The sequence below is a fragment of the Salvelinus sp. IW2-2015 genome, linkage group LG26 (assembly GCF_002910315.2).
Source record: "Salvelinus sp. IW2-2015 linkage group LG26, ASM291031v2, whole genome shotgun sequence".
NCBI classification, from domain to species: Eukaryota; Metazoa; Chordata; class Actinopteri; order Salmoniformes; family Salmonidae; genus Salvelinus; species Salvelinus sp. IW2-2015.
In genome coordinates, this window is record NC_036866.1 from 8,227,138 (window position 1) to 8,239,153 (window position 12,016).

The window sequence follows — 12,016 nt, forward strand, 5'->3', positions numbered from 1 at the left end:
TTTTTTTATGCATGATTTATTTGAATTTGAGAGCCCTGCCTCGGCATGTCCGGCATAGTTAAATTTAGTTACTGAAAGAGTTTTATGTATGGGGTTACTTGCTTACCATTGTTCTCATGAGGCCAAATGTTGGGGTCCTGGAAAGTGGGGCTCACAGTTTAGAGGGATGGGCCCTCTGTTCTACAATTATTTTTTGTCGCACCTCGCCTGCCCAAGCTTTGCAGACCCATGCGTGGCCAGTGGGTTTGACAGGTGTGACAGACTTCTTGAAAGAGCCGAGGTGTAGTGCACTGACCCGACGAACAAAACAGGTTTTCTGACAACTGGAATGGCAGGTATCGGTTTGTGGTAAAAACGGTGACCACTATTCTTGGACACGAAACACCTCAGTAAATATTGTAGCAGATAAAAATCTTAACATTGTTCACTTGATGTTGATACATAATAGGGTACTTACTACTTTCTATTTCAATGTTTAGTATGGTATACCTGAAGAGCTCAACATACAAGATTAGTTCACACAGTGTTTGGCAACACGGGCGTGTAATAATAGATTAATGCTAACAAGGTGTGTGCAGTGAGAACTAGAACCTGCATTTCACACAGCCTAAAACCCAAGATGGTTGAGTTGTGAGAAAATCTGATTAGGCAATCCTCTTCCACGCAAATGTATTACAACATTGAGAGTTCATATTTTTTGTTATTTTATTGATCAATCCAACTAAATCTTCAGGTAGTGCCGCTGCCAAATCACCGTCTACATTAAAAGTTTATTTTCCACGTCTCAACATGTTTGCCAACTGTAATATACTGCCTGTTGTGTATAAATGCTTTTGTGGGATTGTTAAATCCTTGATTATAATGCAATCTGTTTTTTAAAATGGGGCATAAAAATGGATTCCAGGAGATTTTCTTGTTAATTTGACCCAAATAGCATCTGGGAGTTTCAAAGTCCATTTACAGCTTTATCTACAGTAAGGCTTGTGTGTGATTATAGCACAGTATGCCTATTATAATGCCTACTAGGTCAAGGTTTCCCAAACTCAGTCCTGGGGCCTGTTTTGTTTTTTGCCCTAGCACTGCACAGCTGATTCAAATAACCAACTCAACAAGATTGTATTATTTCAATAAGCTGTGTTGTGCTAGGGTGTACACCCGGGGGGGGGGGACACCTTGTACGAGGTCACAAAGTTTTAGCCTGCCTGGTATACAAATGGCTTGCCTATTCTAACATTTCAGTGTTTGTTGTTGGTGTTAGAGTGTTTGAATTGGGGCCTGCTGAGGGGGGCTACATGGCCTGAGAATCATTATGTAAAAACAATTATGTGCTGAACTCTTTCTTTCAGTTAATAATTTCATTATTATTAWTTTTTTTTACTGTTACCTGCTTTTCTCCCCAATCTCCCCTTTCTTGCCCGTGTGAGCTAATTTATCCACCAGCAGTATTTGATTAGGACTGAAATAGGTTGTGGTACTCATTGTGGGTGCTGGTACTGTTTAAATTGGTGCAGGAGCGCCACAATACTTTTGAGCTAATTATTCTATAAGAGGAACAGGAGCTGAAGCAGTTAATCATTTCATTATTATTTTTATTTTTTTACTGTTACCTGCTTTTCTCCCCAATTTCATGGTATCCAATTGGTAGTTACAGTCTTGTCCCATCGCTGCAACTAGAGCCATGCGTTCTGCGAAACACGACCCTGCCAAGCCGCACAGCTTCTTGACACTGCTTGCTTAACCCGYAAGCCAGCCGCGCCAATGTGTCGGAGGAAACACCATCCAGCTGGGGACCGAAGTCAGCTTGCAGGCGCTTGGCCCGCCACAAGTTGTCACTAGAGCGCGATGGGACAAACCCGGACAACGCTGGGCCAATTGTGCGCCGCCTCATGGGTCTCCCGGTCACGGCCGGTTGTGACACAGCCTGTGATTGAACCCTAGTCTTTAGTGATGCCTCAAGCACTGCGATGCAGTAGAATATTTTTAGTGCCGGTACTCAGCTCCGGTGTGCTCCTGCCCAAGTCGAGCACTGCTCACCAGGCAGTGGCATGCGCCTCTCGTGCTCTACTCAGGACCAGACCAGGATTTGGTCTGATTACACTGATCAACTTTCCATAAAAGTCTATTTAAAAATATTTCTARGTACAAAAAACAGGATTTGATTTGATTTTGCTCTATTTGAAGGTTTCTAGATGTCCACTAGATGGCGAAATTCATCATGTTTTGGGGTTTTGCTTCTCTTTTGCAGGTTTTATTTAGTCTGTGTACCATATATGGCCATGCAGTCTCCTTGTTTTGTCCTCTGACTCACTGGATAGTAAGCTGAGCTACCTCAAGGTGGAATGTTGGTTTCACTCAGAGGACATTCTTTACACTTAAACCAGGTCCATTAGTCCCACCCCTCACTTCCTGCTCTGTACCACCTTCAACAAAGCCTACAGACAGGGACAGGGACATCTAGCAGCAGGTTCTCTTTGTAAGCAAGCCGGCCAAGTGGACACATGCATTTGGTTGTCAAAAGTTAAAGCGCATTTTGTCCATTCGCCCTTTATTCAAATACTGTACACATTTGAGGAATTGTATTTCAGAAAACTAAAGGAGGCCATAGGCCCACAATTAAATCTGAAATCACTTGTCATATTTCTGTCATACTCAATCTCTCATGACAATGTACTTATGATTTCTTTATATTTTACACATGAAGTGGATCTGTTGTTATGCCTGTCTGTGCTCCAAACTGCCACTCCGTTTATTTTTACAAGACATCAGAGGTTCACAATGATCTTATTTCCTTTTTATGCGACTATTTTGTGGTGTTGTTTTAAAGGAGCTTTACTGTCCATAGAGAACAGTCTGTCATTTCTTTATGTGGTGGGACTGGAGATGTGTACAGAGCCTTGTCTCTAAGGGGCTAGTAGTACTAATATACCGCTGAGAGTTTTTAGCCTCAGTCCTTAGAAGATGCAGCAATGAGCTCATGTGTTTCCTAAACAAACAAACACGGCTAAATGGGGTCAGTGTACTGCGTTCAGGACACACACCCTCTTTATTGGTTTAGTGGTGTAAGTGGGCGGAGGTGTGGGGTTTTCCTGCAGTGTTTACATGCTGAATGATGCTTAGCATCATGTTGTTTCTCTCAGAAGTCAATGGGGTTAGCAGGAAATCCAATGCTACTTAACCCCTGGGTACTATGGTTGTATTACAGTTGCATAATGGTTTAATATGTCAGACCCCAGTAATGTTGGGTTTAGGGTTGCATAAGGTGTTGCAATGATGGTATTCTAGACATCACACAGGTTTTGTACTTGGATTACCATTACTGTGTTGGTGCTGTCATTGAGTTCACGTAGATGACTCCCTCTGCAGAATCATTAAATTATGTTATAWTAGCATCTCGCCGCCCCACTCCCCTTCCTTTTTTATAATTATAGATGTAGCAGGACATGACCTACAGGCTTTAGTCATCCCTCGTTTTTTTCTCTCCTCTGAAGAGGTTATGTGTGGATGGTTGGGGGTGGGTGAATGAGAGGAGAGAGGGATGAAAAGAGAGGGGAGGCATCTGTAAATGAGTGTTCTCTATCTTTCCCTCCTGTTCTAGGAGTATGATTCATCAACACCTACTCTGTCTATCTCTATCTCTCTATTTCTCTCTATCTATCTATCTCTCTGTGTGTTTCTGTCTCAGGGAAGTGATGTCGGCTCCTCTCCTTTGCTGTGCTGTTCTATAAATACCTAGCAGCCCACACTGGATCTGGTGCGTGGGATGCAGCCGTCCACTCCACTGTTACCTTATGTATGTGTGTGTTATCAGGGATATTATAGCATGGAGACAGACACAGAGTCTAGRCCGTGTGTTTACATCTACAGTGGCTTGAGGCAAGGAGGATGGGGGGGTGTTTTTGTGTCTGTGTGTGTCCGTGTGTGTGTCCCAGGTGTTGAACTCTGACACCTCTGGCTCCCAATCGCACCGCCCTCAGGGGAGTGTGTCTAGGTGGGGGGAGGGGTGTGTGTGTGTCTGACTGGGCTCTGTGGGGAGATGGATATGGTAGGAGTGTATTTTGACAGGCGTGGAGTTAGTTAACCTTCTGGGGGATGTGCCATCCTCTGTGTGCCACACTGTGACAGACACGCAGAGATGGGAGATGTTGCCATGTTCACACACACATACAAATGTACGCACACACACCACACACACACACTGCAAATGCTCTGAAACACACACACACACACACTGAATCACAGAAAAACATGCACTCTAATGACTCACTGACAGAGTCATGCATATCTGACACATCCCTCCCTCCCACACACACACAGACACACACACATACACATACACATATACTCACAGTTGATGTGTAATGACTAGCTGTGTTGTGTTTTGTACCTGGCAGTCAGACATGCTAATGAGAGCTGTGTCACAGATCATTCCCTCCATTAGTATGTAGAGGAACAGCTGTGCGGGGCAATATTCACTCACACACCCACACAAGTCACATTGCGTGACTTCATGTTTGTTCATTTCAAACCTACAGCACTTACTAGGTCATTTGGGGCTTTTAAAGGCATTAGCCAAGTGATTTTGTGTCGATCATTTTAGCCTAATATTCATTAAAGATGAAAACGTGTTATGGAATGATTCTATCAACAGAGAGGCTAATATTAGCTGTCATGGAAATGCATGGGCTCAGTTTTAAGGGCTCCCGAGTGGCGCAGCGGTCTAAGGCACTGCATCTCAGTCTTAGAGGCGTCACTACAGACCCTGGTTTGATTCCAGGCTGTATCACAACCGGCCGTGATTGGGAGTCCCATAGGGCTGTGCACAAATGGCCCAGTGTCGTCCAGGTTAAGGGCTTGGCTGGGGTAGGCTGTCATTGTAAATAAGAATTTGTTCCTAACTGACTTGCCTAGTTAAATAAAGGTTAAATGCATTTTTWAAAAATGGTTGTGTGTGTGTGTACATGTGTGAGTGGGCTTAAGGCGTCAGCATACGTCAGTTCAGCTGGCGGCTAGCCAAACTCAGTTAGTTGAACCGAACGAGTGTGCTCACATACTCCCTTAAAAGACCTTTGCTTGAAAAAGGCGGCAATAGTACTGTTTGTCTATTTTGAGATGCCGTAGCCAGTATACACTGCCTCAAAATAGTCCAAATTAATCTAAAATAACTCAAGAAATCTGTAATTAATTTTGACGTTTTTGCAGAGGAAATCTTAGTTGCGCAATTTTACATCTAACTAAGATATTTGGTGCAGCATTTCTCAATGAAAAAATGTGCATGAAAATGAGTTGTCTTTCGTTGAATGTTAACAAATATTTTAGTGAAAAATCTCTACAGTTGACCAATCACTGACGAAGGGGCGTAGTCTTAGGCTATCGACTTCGTCCAAAACTAACAAAAAAGTCACAAAATGTCGTTATGATATATGCACAAACACTTCTMAACTGTTTCGGCTGGGAAGCATTGAGCTAAAGGCTAGAGCTGCCGCTTTCAAGAAGCGGGACACTAATCTGGACGCTTATAAGAAATCCCGCTATGCCCTCAGACGAACCATCAAACAAGCAAAGCGTCAATACAGGATTAAGATTGAATCCTACTACACCGCCTCTGATGCTCGTCGGATGTGGCAGGGCTTGAAAACTATTTTGGACTACAAAGGGAAACCCAGCCGCGAGCTGCCCAGCTCTTTCTTTAAATGACACTGTTGGTTAAGGGCTTGTAAGTAAGCATTTCACGGCAAGGTCTACACATGTTGTATTCGGCGCATGTGACAAATTAAGTTTGATTTGATTTGATTTGAAGCATGCGGACATCTTTATGAGCCGTGCTTAACATTCCCTGCTAATGTGGCTGCGTTTTAACAATAGAGACTGCCTGCTGGCAGGAGGTTGGCCCGTATTCCTTGGGGGGCTGGTGTGTGTGCGTGTGTTGTTTTTTGCATGTGTGTGTGTAACAGAGAGGGGGTGTAGCAGAGAGGGGGGTGTGTGTGTGTGTAATAGAGAGGGGAGGTGTAATAGAGTGGTGTGTAATAGAGAGCGGTGTGTGGGGTTGGGGTCCATTCGAGGTCTTGAAAGGACAAGGGGGGAGTAGGGACCATACATTTGGGGAGGTGATGTGTGTGTGCATGTTTGCTGTAGGAGGGGCTGGCAGTATATGTGTGTGTCTTTGAGCAAATATGTTGTGTGTCTGTGTTCTTGCATGTGTGTCAGTCACCACATAAGAAAAGCGCTGGAAACTTCAGTGGGTTTGTGGGGTTGCCAAGCTATTCCCTAAGGATGTGTTGATGTCAACCCATCCTCCACTCCTCCTACCTTCCACACCTCCCCCAAGAACTCGACCACTCCACCCCGCCCCACCAGCGTTTTTCCTCCACCCTGAACCCATCAGAGTTCCCCTCAACCCCAACCCCCACCAGAAGCTACCCTCCACCGCGACCATCGAACCCCCACCAAGAGTTCCATTCCACCCCGAACCGACCCCAACCAGAGTTCCCCTCCAACCCAATGCCCACCACGAGTTCACCTCCACCCCAACCCCCACCAGAGTTTACCTCCACCCAACCCCCACCAGCAGTTCTAATCTCCAACCCAACCCCCACCAGAGTTAATCTCCAACCCAACGCCCCACCAGAGTTCAACCTCCACCCAACCCCCACCAGAGTTTACCTCCAACCCAACCCCACCAGAGTTCATCTCCAACCAACCCCCACAGTTCACCCTCCACCTCAACCCCCACCAGAGTTACCTCCACCCCAACCCCACCAGAGTTCACCTCCAACCCAAACCCCCACCAGAGTTCATCTCCAACCCAACCCCCACCAGAGTTCAACTCCACCCCAACCCCCACCAGAGTTCAACCTCCACCCCAAACCCCCACCAGAGTTTACCTCCACCCCAACCCCCACAAGAGTTTTACCTCCAATCCCAACCCCCACCAGAGTTTACCTCCAACCCCAAACCCCCAACCAGAGTTCATCTCCAACCAACCCCCAACCAGAAGATTCATCTTCCAACCCCTACCAGATTTCACCTCCACCTCAACCCCCACCAGAGCTCCTTAAGACAAGATTCCCTTGACAAAGAGTGCTAGTCCACAATCATTCATATAATTCAATTCAAGGGGCTTTATTGGCCTGGGCAACATATGTTTACATTGCCAAAACAAGTGAAATGGATAAACAAAAGTGAAATAAACAATAAAAAGTTAACAGTAAATATTACACTCACACAAGTTCCAAAATAATAAAAACATTTAAAATGTCATATTAGGTCTATATACAGTGTTGTAACGATGTGCAAATAGTTAAAGTAAAAAAAGGTAAAATAAATAAACATAGTCACAAATCTTGCTGCTGTGATGGCACACTGTGGTATTTCACCCAATAGATACAGTGGCTTACGAAATTATTCACCCCCTTGGCATTTTTCCTATTTTGTTGCCTTACAACCTGGAATTAAAATGTCTTTTTGGGGGTGTTTGTATCATTTGATTTACACAACATGCCTACCACTTTGAAGATGCAAAATATTTTTTTGTGTGAAACAAACAAGAAATAAGACAAAAAAACAGAAAACTTGAGCGTGCATAACTGTTCACCCCCCAAAGTCAATACTTTGTTAGAGCCACCTTTTGCAGCAATTACAGCTGCAAGTCTCTTGGGGTATGTCTCTATAAGCTTGGCACATCTAGCCACTGGGATTTTTGCCCATTCTTCAAGGCAAAACTGCAACAGTTCCTTCAAGTTGGATGGGTTCAGCTGGTGTACAGCAATCTTTAAGTCATACCACAGATTCTCAATTTGATTGAGGTCTGGGCTTTGACTTGGCCATTCCAAGACATGTAAATGTTTCCCCTTAAACCACTTCAGTGTTGCTTTAGCAGTATGCTTAGGGTCATTGTCCTGCTGGAAGGTGAACCTCCGTCCSAGTCTCAAATCTCTGGAAGACTGAAACAGGTTTCCCTCAAGAATTTCCCTGTATTTAGCTCCATCCATCATTCCTTCAATTTGGACCAGTTTCCCAGTCCCTGTCGATGAAAAACATCCCCACAGAATGATGCTGCCACCACCATGCTTCACTGTGGGGATGGTGTTCTTGAGGTGATGAGAGGTGTTGGGTTTGCGCCAGACATAGCGTTTTCCTGGATGGCCAAAAAGCTAAATTTTAGTCTCATCTGACAAGAGTACCTTCTTCCATATGTTTAGGGAGTCTCCCACATGCCTTTTGGCGAACACCAAACGTGTTTGCTTATTTTTTCTTTAAATAATGTATTTTTTTCTGGCCACTCTTCCGTAAAGTCCAGCTCTGTGGAGTGTATGGCTTAAAGTGGTCCTATGTACAGATACTCCAATCTCCGCTGTGGAGCTTTGCAGCTCCTTCAGGGTTATCTTTGGTCTTTTTGTTGCCTCTCTGATTAATACCCTCCCTTGCCTGGTCCGTGAGTTTTGGTGGGCGGCCCACTCTTGGCAGGTTTGTTGTGGTGCCATATTCTTAAACATTTTTAATAATGGATTTAATGGTGCTCCGTGGGATGTTCAAAGTTGMGATATTTGATATTTTTTTTATAACCCAACCCTGATCTGTACTTCTCCACAACTTTGTCCCTGACCTGTTTGGAGAGCTCCTTGGTCTTCATGGTGCCGCTTGTTTGGTGGTGCCCCTTGCTTAGTGGTGTTGCAGACTCTGGGGCCTTTCAGAACAGAAGTCAGTTGAAGTCGGAAGTTTACATAGTGTCACGCCCTGGCCATAGAGAGGCTTTTATTCTCTATTTTGGTTAGGCCAGGGTGTGACTAGGGTGGGCATTCTAGTTTCTTTATTTCTATGTTTTCTATTTCTTTGTTTTTGGCCGAGTGTGGTTCCCAATCAGAGGCAGCTGTCTATCGTTGTCTCTGATTGGGAATCATACTTAGGCAGCCTTTTTCCCACCTGTGTTTTGTGGGTAGTTATTTTCTGTTTAGTATCTGTTTACCTAACAGAACTGTTCGCTTTCGTTTTGTTACTTTGTTCGAGTGTTTCTTTGATCAATAAAATCATGAACACTTTCCACGCTGCGCTTTGGTCCACTCATTCCGACGAGAGCCGTTACAGAACTACCCACCACCAAAGGACCAAGCAGCGTGGCCAGGAGGAGCAGGGATCCTGGGCCCGGGAGAAGAGTTAGTGGAGGACCTCATGGACATGGGAGGAGGTTGTGGCAGGGGACAAGACCCTGCCATTGAAACAGACGGAAACAGCAAGGGAGGAACGGCAACTATACAAGGCGTCACGGCTAGCACGGAAGCCCGAGAGGCAGCTCCCAAACATTTTTTGGGGGGGACACACCGGGAGATTGGCAGTGTCAGGGTTCAGACCTGAGCCAACTCCTCGTGCTTACCGTGGGGAGCGAGTGACCGGTCAAGCACCGTGCTATCCGGTTCTGCGCACCATGCCTTCAGTGCGCATCCACAGCTCGGTGCGCTCCTGGTGCAAGCTCCCCGCAGTGGCCGTGCTAGAAGTGGGCATTAACAGCCAGGACGGATTGTGCCGGCTCAGCGTTCTGGTCCTCCGGTGCGTCTCTTCGGCCAGGTTATCCTGGCCAAAGCTTCTACGCCGGTGTCCCGGTTCGCCAGCACACCCAGTGCGGCTTTGGTTCCAGCCCCATCCAAAAACCCTTGCCGGGCTTACAAGGGGGTTATCCAGCCAGGACGAGTTGTGTGCCAGCTCTCTGCGCTCCCAGACCTTCCGGTGGCGCCTTCCACGGTCCAGTGTGTCGCTGCGCTGGCTCTAACGCACTATGCCTCCAGTGCGCTTCGCATAGCCCAGTGCGTCCTGTGCCAGTTCTGCACACTCAGCCAAGCTAAAGGCTGGGTATCTCAGCCGCAGGATGTGTTGCGGCAGCTCCACTCATTAGGCTGCCAGTACGTCCTTCCTCAGTCCCGGTGAGAACCCCTGTTCGGCTCTCCACGTACGAATGCTCTGGTGATGATGCCATGCCGAAGCCTCCCAGTGATAAATCCATGGACGAAGCCCTCAGTGATGATTCCATGGCCGAAGCCTCCAGTGATGATCCATGGCCCGAAAGACCTCAGTGAATGATCCATGGCACACGAAGCCTCCAGGATTGATCCATGGCACGAAGGCCTCCAGGGATGATTCCATCGGGCACGAAGCTCCAGTGGATGATGCCATGGCACGAAGCCTCCAGGATGATCCATGGCACCGAAGCCTCAGTGTCCCATGGTACGAACTCGTGATCATCCCAGCTGCAATGTGACCAGCCGGAGCCTGCAGTGATAATCCATGGCAACGAAGCTGCAGTGACGATCAAGGGAAGGAGCCTTCCCAGCGAACGGTCCCCAGTCCCAGTCCGGAGCCTCCGGCGATGAATCTTGCTGCGGCCCGGTTCCTCCAGTGAAGGTCCATGCACCAGGAGCCGGCCACACTTGAAAGCGGGAGGGATCTGCAGGAGGCCGGAGGGGGTCTACGTCCCGACACCGGAGCCGCCGCCATATTGAAGGGATGCACCCGGATGCCTCCCTTTAGAGTCAGGTTTTGCGGGCCAGAGTCCGCCACCTTTGGGGGGGGGGGGGGGGGGGGGTACTGTCACGCCCTGGGCCTAGAGGCTTTTATTCTCTATTTGGATAGGCTGGGGTGGTGACTAGGTGGGATTCTAGTTTGGTTTATTTCTATGTTTTTCTATTTCTTTGTTTTTTGGCAGAGTGTGGGTCTCCAGCGACGATCCCCAGTCCGGACCTCAGTCGACGGTCCCTCAGTTCCGGGGCTGCCAGGCGATGATCCGCAGTCCAGAGCCTCCGGCGATGACTCATCCGTGCCGGTTCTCTACAAAGGCGGAGGAATCAGCGTGAAAGAGGGGGTGGCGCGGCGTCCAGAACCAGAGCCTGCCACCCTGAGGGATAGATGAGGCCCCCCCAGACCTCCCATATGGTTAGTTTGCAGGCGCGAGCGAGTCCGCACCTTTGGGTGGGGAGGGGTGGAGGGGGGAGGGGGGTACTGTCACGCCCTGAACATGAGATAGCGTGGGGAGACAAGTATTTTGATACAACTCCGAGCCGAGATTTAGCAGGTTTTCACCTACTATAACCAAAAGCATGATAGAGCGGTCTGTTTTAAAAAAAAAAATTTTTATCAATAGGTACCACTTCCAACTATGTATGTAGAGAACGGTGAGAATCTAATATAACAAAAATCCAGAAAATCACATTGTTATAACATGATTTTTTAAGTAATTTAATTTGGCATTTTATTGCATGACATAAGTACTTTTTTTTTTTGTATACATCAAGAAAAGGCAGAACTTTAATATTTGGATACAAGAAACTCTTGTTTGCAATTACAAGAGATCATAACGTTTCCTGTAGTTCTTGACTAGGTTTGCACACACTGCCAAAGACAGGGAATTTTGGCGCCACTCCTCCCTAACATCATTCTCCAGATCCATTCAGGTTTCGGGGCGTCGGCTGGGCAATACGGACTTTCAGCCCCCTCCAAAGAATTTTTCTAATTTGGGATTCAGGCTCTGGAGACTAGTGCTAGGCCAACTCCAGGGAGCCTTTAGAGATGCTTCTTACGGAGCCACTCCTTAGTTGCCATGGCTGTGATGCTTCGGTTCAGTCGCTTTGTGCATGTCTGGAAGACCCGAGCCACGACCCATCTGGTATCAATTGCTTTTATCGCGTAGCTGTGGAAAGGAGGTTTTGGCGGCGAAAGATCTCGGGTCGAGATTCTACCATGCCCCTCCATGCCTCACCCTCAATCGGGCAGTCGTCCTGTGTCCCTTTGCAGAAAAAGCATCCCCCAAAAGAATGAATGTTTCCACCTCCCATTGCTTCACAGTTGGCGGATGGTGTTTCTCTTGGGTTTGTTTACTCATACTTCTTTTCTTCCTCCAAAACGCGAGTGGAGTTACACCAAAAAGCCTCTATTTTTGTCTCAATCAGACCAACATGACCTTCTCACCTCTCCTCCTCTGGATCAATCTGCAGCATATAGGTCATTGGCAAGAAATCACTTCAGACGGGCCTGG